At 35.8% G+C, this 10,169-nt stretch overlaps 1 non-coding gene across 1 annotated transcript; it reads right to left on the reverse strand.

Moving 5' to 3' along the window:
- Positions 1-9,779: 9,779 nt before the first annotated feature.
- On the reverse strand, positions 9,780-9,886 carry LOC126002328 (U6 spliceosomal RNA). Its single transcript, XR_007493068.1, has one exon. It is a non-coding gene; the product is annotated as a U6 spliceosomal RNA (small nuclear RNA).
- Positions 9,887-10,169: the final 283 nt, after the last annotated feature.

A 10,169-nucleotide genomic window follows, 5' to 3' on the forward strand; every position in this document is an offset into this window, starting at 1 on the left:
TTTCTACTCCATGACGTAGAGGAAGTATCTGGAAGAGACACAGGTCTGATCTCATTCAGTTCTCCTATCACAAGCTCCCTTTTCTATTCTATGTCCAATGTCTTGAAAAAAAATGCTGCATATATTTTGTCTAGTTTTTATTTGTGGTAGAAAATAAAAAAGAAAACCTAATATGCAAAACTCTATTTTGATCAGAAGTGGAAGTCCCACCATGTATTTAATTCAAATTTATCTCCATCATCCAGCTATGACAGGTAGGATTCAAGAGGAGAGATAACTAAATATACACACATCACACACATCTGATAAGGGCTACAGTTAGAATTTGAGATCCAGAGGTTGATTTCAGTATTTTTATGTTTCTTTGTTACTTTAAATCACCATAATTCCTTGGCATCTAAGACCAAGCAAGCTATGAGACCACAGTATGGACTAAACTGCAACAATTTTTTAACCAGTGGAACTCATTGCCTGACTATTCAAGTTAACAGAACATTTACTTTTGTTTGACTTTCAGACCTCCCTGCTGTACGTTATGACTTGAATTACTTTTATATGTTGTATTCATTTATACAAAGGCACCCTACTATTTAACCTTTCAAAAGTAGTCCAACGTGCCTGTATAAAAAAGCATGTTTTTATCAAATTATTTCACTTTCTTTGCCTTCCCATCATACAATGGTGAATATGACCAGAGGAAATTGACCATCTGTAACCTAACACATGGCTCTTTTGTTTTTCTGTCACTGGAGACTACAGTTCTTTCTCCAAATTTCACAGAAAACAATGCTCTTTTCTAACTTTCAGAATCATGTGCACAAATATATTTGTTGCAAAATAATTTTAGCCCTTTAGCCTCTTTCAGACAAGGCAAAAGTAGTGTTACTTCTTTTTCCTAGCCCTAAAGTTTCATTGTTTTACTGAAATCTATAGAAGTTAAAAGATTTTCCCCCCCCTAAAAAACCCTCTATTATCTTTAGCTGTGATTTTTTTAAAAAAGAGAAGTTTGAAAGATATTTTATGTACATAGTCTATTATTATATTAGTGAATTAAATAAAGTGGAAAATGAGTCAGTGGCCTTTCTTGTTTTGGATACTTTACTGTTAGGTTTTCAAATCTGTAAGAAAGAAGTAAGATTTGTGAGAAAGGGGAAATTTGAACATTCAGCAACTGAACAGAGAAAGATGGAAGCTGCACATTATAACAAACAGATTTGTGACTTGTCAGCATATTTATGAGTTTCTATAGAAGTGATCTCTTTTGTTAAAGGCAAGATTGAAAGCATAATTACTCATATTAAAATAATTAAATATGTATTGCATGTTTCTTGAAGAAGGAACTGAAATTTGATTTGGAAAACAAGTCATTTCGACTCCTTTCTTAATATGTGACTTCTCAAAATCTTTATCGATATCTACAAAGAATTTGGGGCTTGACATTTGGAGAATCTGTGAGGCTCATTGACAAACTGAGAAACTGCTTCTAGGTTTGACTTATGGTTTATTCTTCTATTTGGTCATTTGTTACCATTTAGAAAGATGATGTGCTGTTTGTTCTGGAATGCATTGATCAGAAGGATCCATTTAAGTAACTTCTTCAATGTGTATGTATATAAAATTTTATGTATTTATATATGTATTTGTGTACATAAATGTAATACTTTTAGGTGCTGAGAAAGTGACTAATTTATAATCCCCAGTTATAGACACAGTGGCACCCTATCAACATAGAGAATCATTTTTTACCCTGTTTAAATAATGCTGCACATAAGGTAATTATGAGTGCTGAATTAATTCCAGGGACCTGAATACACTGGTCATTGAATAAAAAGAAAGTTCTTTAACTCTAAAAATTATCATGGCATGCTTGATTTACACGTAGTATATTAAATTTAAGAATATAAATAAACATTCTTATGGAGTTCACAATTGAGTTGACACACAAAGCAGATACAGAGCAATTAACTGCTGACATGTATGGTGCTGATTTAAAATTTTTTAATTCCTCAATTTAGTAAGAAATTCGGACCGGCTCATGATATGAAGCTTAACACCAAGGGTGGTGAGTGCAATTAGAGAAATAAGTACACTAAACACTATCATTACAATGGTAATGAGTGAGAGAAGTACAATACCTGTCTCAAAAACAGGCAGGGAGTGGAGAGGGAGGAAGGGCACAAAAAAAAAAATAGAAATGAGGAGGTTTTTTCCCACACTAGGGAAGCCCATGCTCACTTTTGAACATGTATCTTCCACTCTCTTTCTTTTTTTTTTTTTTGGTTTTTTGGGTCACACCGGCAGTGCTCAGGGGTTTTTCCTGGCTCGATGCTCAGAAATTGCTCCTGGCTGGCACAGGGGACCATATGGGGCGCCGGGATTCGAACCGATGACCTCCTGCATGAAAGGCAAATGCCTTACCTCCATGCTATCTCTCCGGCCCCTCCACTCTCTTTCTTAACCCTTATATTACTTTAAGTAAAATTTTTATAAGAACTTATTTTACTTCACCCCCCCAAAAAAGAAGAAATGAAGATTAAAGCTTGTATAGTTTAGAGAAGTTGAAAGAAACTTATGCACGATATAAGCAAACAAACAAAAAACTTATGTGGAACACAATAGGAAGAAGAGAAGCATTTACAAATAAATGACATATCATGACTGAGACAATGAGTTAATAAGAATAGGGAATAATATGAAAGGAAGTGAAATATCTGTAGAGTTGAGAAAATAAAGTTGCTATCAGATATGAATGACCTGGAAATCCAAATTGAAGAATATAATTCTAATGCCAAGCATTACAAGGAAGTACTGTAGTTCTTGAACCTGTGACAACTATAAATACAGTTTTATGAAGTTTAGACTGGCAACATTCAGGGTAGGTAAGGGAGAAGATGAACAAACCAGCCTGAATCTAGAGGAGCAGTTAAAATAGGAGGATTATGGCAGGGAAGTAAGGAAAGTCAACAGACAGAAAAGGAACAAGTTTTATGAATTCAGAGGGAAAAGCAGCAGGTCCTATCTCTGAGGCACTTAAGGAAACAGATGTGAAGTGGAGGACAGGGGTGTATGTCTGTATAACAGATCATCTTACTAGAGATATTTGGCAAGTCTACCACTTTATTTGGAACAAATTTTCTTTAAGCTATGTGTTTCTGAAAAGGCCTTCTGTGCACACACATGCATGTGCACACACACACACACACACACACACACACACACACACTTCTTTATAGAACTAAATCACCAGCATTTCCCTACAAAATAGTTAAAAGATTTTACTTTAAGTTTAGACTTTCAAAATGACAGTACAAAACATTGTTTTGTAAAAACAAATATACAAACAAAAAACTGGAAAGTTAGCTTCTCTGACTCTCTTTCACTCTCTCCCTCTCTCTCTCCCCTGATCACAGCTTAAAGCTATGAGAAACCTGAAATTCCACAGTTAGCCTCACAGTGTAAATTCAAAGAGCTGGGCTTGAGAAATTTGCACGTTTGTGGGCAAAGAGGTGGTCTTGTTCACATTGTTTTGCTTTGATAAAAGAGCATTTTTTTCTTCCTTCTTTCTTCCTTTTCTTTCTACTTTTTTTTCTTGTTTCTTTCTTTCTTTCTTTCTTATTTCTTCTTTCTGTTTTTTCTTTCTTCCTTCCTTCCTTCCTTTCTTTTTTTCTTTCTTTCTTCTTTCACTCTTTTTCTCTCTTCTTCCTTTTCTTTCTACTTTTTTTTCTTGTTTCTTTCTTTCTTTTTTTTCTCCTTTGGTCTTGTTTTTGTTTTAGAAGGAAGGGGTGAAAGGTACTTGGGTCACACCTGGTGATGCTCAATGTGGCTCCCAACTCTGTGCTTGTGGATCACTCTGAGTAGTGCTGAAGGATCAAGTAAAGCCAGAGGTTGAACTAGGGTCAACAGTCAACTATTTTAGCCCTTGTATTTTCTTTTTCTAGAAAGAAAGATGATTGATAGTTATAGATAGATAGATGATAGATAGGTAGATAGATAGGTAGACAAACAGACAGACAGACAGACAGACAGACAGACAGACAGACAGACAGACAGACAGACAGACAGACAGATAGATAGATAGATAGATAGATAGATAGATAGATAGATAGATAGATAGATAGATAGATAGATAGATAGATAAAGATGTACATATATATGTATATATGGTCCCTAGAGAAACATCTTAAAAAGTAAGCAACAGTTGGTAAGTTGTTGACTTTCATATTTGGAAAGTAATTCACATGGAATTAATATATATGGAATGATTTTTGCACTTCCCAAAATCAAAAATAACATTTCAAATCATATTAAATAGTAATATTTTGCATATATCATTTGAATGTATACCATTAAATAAAATGGAAATGATATGATATTGATGATGATGAATATGATGTTTCAAGGGGTATATATACCACATTCAGCACTCACTATGCTTCAGACATTGCTTTGTGCTTGTATGTTATTGTTAAATGCAAAAGCCCTACCACTGTTCTATAACTCCAGCCCTGAAATAGTTCTCTTACTAAACTTAGAAGTACGTATTAATTTAATTTTCAAGTGAGGAAACTGAATAGTTGCTTCTAAGTAAGGAAATAAGGAAACTGAGAAGATATTTGGTAGTTCTTAGTGCCTTAGCAGCAGACTATATAATTAAAAATTAATTTCTTGCCCAAATTATGTACTTAAATAAATTCTTAAATGTTAAAAGATAAATTTAAAAAAATAAAATTTTAAATATTTATATCATAAAGTTTCTGAAAATTTTACCTCTTACCTGTATGAAATGTTATTTTCTAAAAACCAAATAGAAGAAACCAGAAAATAAATTAATACGACTGAACATCTATTGTTAATTTTACAGTACCACAAACAAAACCCAGGTAGGTAACCACTTTTCAAAGTGGTTAGTATATAATTTTATTTTTTAGTAAAGACTCATATTAGTATGTATTTTCTTCACTAATTAAAAAAAGTTCCAAAGGTTTTTTTTTTATTTTAGGATCAATATCAATGGCAAAAGGCAAAAACAGTCCTCACCAATTATTTTAAAGAAACTATTGTAGAAAGAGCTGACACTTGAGCAGCAAGAGTAGCCCAACATCTCTTTCTTCTGCAACTAGTTTATATAGGATGCATATTTTTAATGTAACTCCTGCTTTTACAATATGTTACTGTGATTTTAGGTCATAAACATTATTATGACTTGTTAGGTTATATAGGGATTTAGGACTGCATAAAATTCTATACAAACAAATATTAATTTCTCCCCTCTTTCTGCCATTTTAATTTATAAAGGATTTTACAGGTTTCCCCCACTGTAAAAGAGTAGAAATTTTACCAGTTATATGTATCAGATTATTAGGTTTGGGAAAACTGATTTATATGGAATTAACATATATGGAATACATTTTGAGCTTCTAGCCCCCTAAAACAGAGAGCCAAATTAGGCCAAATCTATTCTACTTTCAGGGAGTAGAGGATGACTGTACAATAAAAAGTCAAAAATATTCCTGATACTTAATATTAAGCTGACTAATAATAAGAAAACTAGTAATACCCTTAAAAAGTAAGTGAATAAGGAACAGGAAGGGACAGAAAAGATCATTACGAGTACTATATGTAAATTAATAACTATTATTTTACTCTGAGTCAGGTGATTGTTTTCTTATTTTTTTAAATGTTAGTCTATTTTCTGTATCCTAAGGTCCTAAATTAGTAAGCAGTGAAACTGGAGTCCAAGTCTGACCAATGCCAAGCATTGTTTACTCATAGATCTATATTTAGTTATTTAGTGCAGAGATAGATTGGCATAAAACTTATTCCCACTCACTAGACTCACAGAACATAATTGTGCCCAACTCAATACTCTATACTCTGGTAAATTGTTGTGTGATTGTTGTAATAATGTTTTTGCCTGTCATCCCACCTGGATCTTCCGAACAAGCCGTCAGTTCTGGCAAAAGAGCTCCCTATGCCTCCCCAACAAGCTATTTATTTGTTTCCTTAATCACTCCCACCTGGAAGATCCAGGTGGGATGACAGGCAAAAACATTATTACAACAATCACACAACAGTAAATGATACCTTGAAAGAAGCCAAGTTAAGAGTGATTACACCATAGAAATTAGCATATAACTGTTGTTTTAATCGTCTTCTGTAGTTGGTGGTCTTGGTTTTTGCACCAATCCTAGGATGAAGCCTAGGATAGAGTCTTTCATTATATTTCCAGAAGTTCTGCCCAGTTGCAATTATCTCAGTTAGACCTCAGAAATTAGAGATTTTGATTGTTGTACAGATCATAGGCCAAAGCCTAGACTAAAGTCTTTTTTATTGGTCCCAGGGTAAGTTCTGCCCAGTCATGGTTGCCACAGTCTTCTGTACTTAGTGATCTTGGCTTTTGCACAGATCAAAGGATGACGTGTCTTCTGATTTCATCTTATCGTTAGATGGTGAGATAAAAGAACCTGTTCTTAAATCAAATTGTTGCCATTTCCTCATTGTCAGGATGTCATATCAAAACTGGCGCATGTTGGTGTCAGAGCAGTATTAAGAATGTCCCAGAGGGAGTTGGATTCCTGGAGCTGTTGCGGAGAATGGTGGTGGTTCTATGTCTGAGATCTAGGGTTTGGGGTTTGACAGTCACTGTCTAATCACATGGAGTCTAAATTGGGACCACATGACATATGTTCAAGGTGGGAGGTGCCCCTGTATTGTAATATATATGAGCTCTTGGTGCCTGTCTGTGTTCCTTGAATACCTGAAGGTCTCCTCAGAGGCCTAGGGAGTGCATCCCCAAAAAAACTGCATTCTAAAGCTGCCCAGCGAGTGAGCGAGTAAAGTCTGGCTGTGGGGGTTGCCAACCAATAAGCAGAGCTCTCTGGCCTGCGGAGGCTTCGCCCTACTGTGCCTTTGATCACTCTGAGGACTTCAAGGGAAATCTCTCCTCTGCCTGTCTGTGTTTCTTGAATACCTGAAGGTCTCCTCAGAGGCCTAGAGAGCACACCCCCAAAAAACTGTCAACTAGAGGCAGCAAAAGAGCGCGGCCGCACCACAACACACAAGAAAAACCACACTACAAGTGTGACAATGGGGAAACCTCGCAGGCAAACATCATGCACAGAGAATGAAGATGATAGCTCAGATGACCTAAAAAATTCCAACCATCTGATTAACCTCTTGGATAAGGAACTTAAAATAGAAATATGGAAGATGTTTGTAGAACTCAAAGAAAGCATAGATCGATCTGAACAGAACACAAAGACAGAAATCAGAAAACTCCAAACTGAAATAACAGAGCTGAAAAACACAGTAACTCAACTGAAAACCTCAATGAATAGCCTCACCAGCAAGGTAACAGCAGCTGAGGAGAGAATCGGAGTACTGGAATATGAGATGCAGAAAAACTCAACACAGCAGAAGAAATTGGAAAAGAACCTTAAGCCAAACAATCAGGCAATGTAAAAAGTACTCAAGGAATGCAAACAGATGAAAATAAAAGACTTTGATAAACTCAACAGAAACAACATAAGAATCATTGGAGTCCCACAGACCCAAGTAGGAGATCTCCAGGAAGAATCAACTATCAAAGACATTATCAAAGAGATACTCCCAGAGTTAAAGACTACATGCAATCAAATCTTGCATGCCGAAGAGTATCAACTAAAAGAGATCCAAAGAAAAAAAATTTAAAAAAAAATGAAATAGGGGCGGCGAGGTGGTGCTAGAGGTAAAGTGTCTGCCTTGCAAGCGCTAGCCAAGGAAAGGACAACGGTTTGATTCCCCTGGCATCCCATATGTTCCCCCAAGCCTGAGCATCAAACGTGTGTAGCCCCCCCCAAAAAAAAGAATTAAAAAAATTTAAAAGAGACCCAAAGGAAAACACCCCAAGACACATCCTTCTTATGATGACACATCCCACAGATAGAGATAGAATACTGAAAGCAGCAAGATCAAAAAGGGAAATTACATTCAAAGGAGCATCCCTAAGACTTACAGCAGACATGTCACAAGAAACTCTCAAGGCCAGAAGACAGTGGTGGGATATTGTGACAAGACTGAATGAAATGGGTGCCTCACAGAGAATACTGCACCCAGCCTGACTCATGTTCAGGTTTGAAGAAAAGATATTTAGTTTCATGGATATAAAACAGCTCAAAAACTTCACAGATGAAGAACCAGCCTTAAAGGAAAAACTAACAGGTCAACTTTAAGACAAGAGAGACCAACAAACAGAGCAAACTTATCTACAAAAATGACATTAAATTTTATGACAATCATCTCCCTCAATGTCAATGGACTAAATTCACCAAATAAAAGACACAGAGTGGCAAAATGGGTCAAAAAGATGAATCCAACCTTCTTCTACCTACAAGAAACACACCTGAATAGTCAGAACAAACATAGACTCAAAATCAAAGGCTGGAGGAAAATCATCTAATCAAACAACACCCTTAAAAAAGCTGGGTTGGCCATATTAATATCTGGCGACTCCAACTTTATACTCAGAAAAGTGGTAAGGGACAAAAATGGACACTATATACTAATCAAGGGATATGTACAACAGGAAGAAATCAGACTATTAAACATATGTGCACCCAATGAGAGACCAGAAAATTATCTAATAGAGTTACTGACAAATCTGAAAGAAGACATCAATAATAACACAATAATTCTGGGAGACCTCAACACGGCCCTATCAACACTTGATAAGTCAGCCAGACTGAAACCCAACAAAAATATACTAGCCCTGAAAAGAGAAGTAGAAGAAAGAGAACTAGTAGATATATATAGGACACTTCATCCCAAAAAACCTTGATACATATTCTTCTCCAATGTACATGGGTCATTCTCCAGGATAGACTACATGCTGACACATAAAACATACCTCCATAAAATCAAGAGGATAGAAATCTTGCAGGCTACCTTTGCTGACCACAAGGCCATGAAATTAGATGTGAACTACAAAGGCACACAAAAGAAAAACTGTAACAATTGGAAATTAAACACCCTGCTACTGAACAACCAGTGGGTCTGAGATGAAATCAAAGAGGAAATCAAAACTTTCCTGAAAACAAATGATAATGAAGACACAAACTGCCAGAATCTATGGGACACAGCAAAAGCGGTCCTGAGAGGAAAATTTATAGCTCTATAAGCACACATCAGGAAGGAAGAAGGGGCAAACCTGAATAACTTAATGACGAAGCTCATAAAATTAAAAATGACCAACAAAAGGAACCAAAAATAGGGAGACAAAAGGAAATAACAAAGCTGAAAGCAGAAATCAATGAAGTGGAACAACAAAACACAATCCAAAAGATCAACGAAAACAGAAGTTGGTCCTTTGAAAAAATAAACAAGATTGATAGACCATTGGCAAAACTCACAAAGAAAGAGAGAGAGAAACCTGATAACCCGTATTAGAAATGAAAAGGGGAAGATCACGAGAGATATTGCAGAGGTCCAAAGGGTAATCAGAGACTACTTTGAGAAACTTTATGCTACTAAACATGAGAATCTAGAATAAATGGAAAAATTCTTGGACACCTATAACCTTCCACAATTAAGTAAGGAGGATGTAGCATAAATAGACATATCTAAACACCCCCATCACTATTGAGGAAATTGAAACTGTAATCAAACATCTGCCCAAAAAGAAAATCTCAGACCCAGATGGATTTCCTAATGAATTCTTTCAAATCTTTAAGAGGAGCTGCTACCAATCTTGGCCAGGCTCTTCTATGAAATTGAAAAAAATAATTGTTAAATATTTAGCAGCACACTACTTCTAATTTCCCTGAAACAACTTCATCATCCTTGAGTATGGGTCATACTAATCTTCTCTGTATCGTTCCAATTTTAGTATATGCGCTGCCAAAGCGAGCACATCCTGAAAGAACTTTGAATATATGTTAGATTTTAGCACTATAGCTTGACTAAAGCACAAGTAGGAATTAGAGAGAGAGAGAGAGAGAGAGAGAGAGAGAGAGAGAGAGAGAGAGAGAGAGAGAGAATATAAATAATCAAGGTAGTTTAGGCCTCCCATTATGTAAGTGGTTCCCTCAAGCACCACCAAAAGTTATTCTTGAACACAGAGCCCAGAATGAGTTCTGAGCACTTCTGATAGTGTCCAAATACGTATGCCCAAATACATATGAGCTAAAGTATAA

Source organism: Suncus etruscus, chromosome 2 (genome assembly GCF_024139225.1).
Source record: "Suncus etruscus isolate mSunEtr1 chromosome 2, mSunEtr1.pri.cur, whole genome shotgun sequence".
Taxonomy (NCBI): domain Eukaryota; kingdom Metazoa; phylum Chordata; class Mammalia; order Eulipotyphla; family Soricidae; genus Suncus; species Suncus etruscus.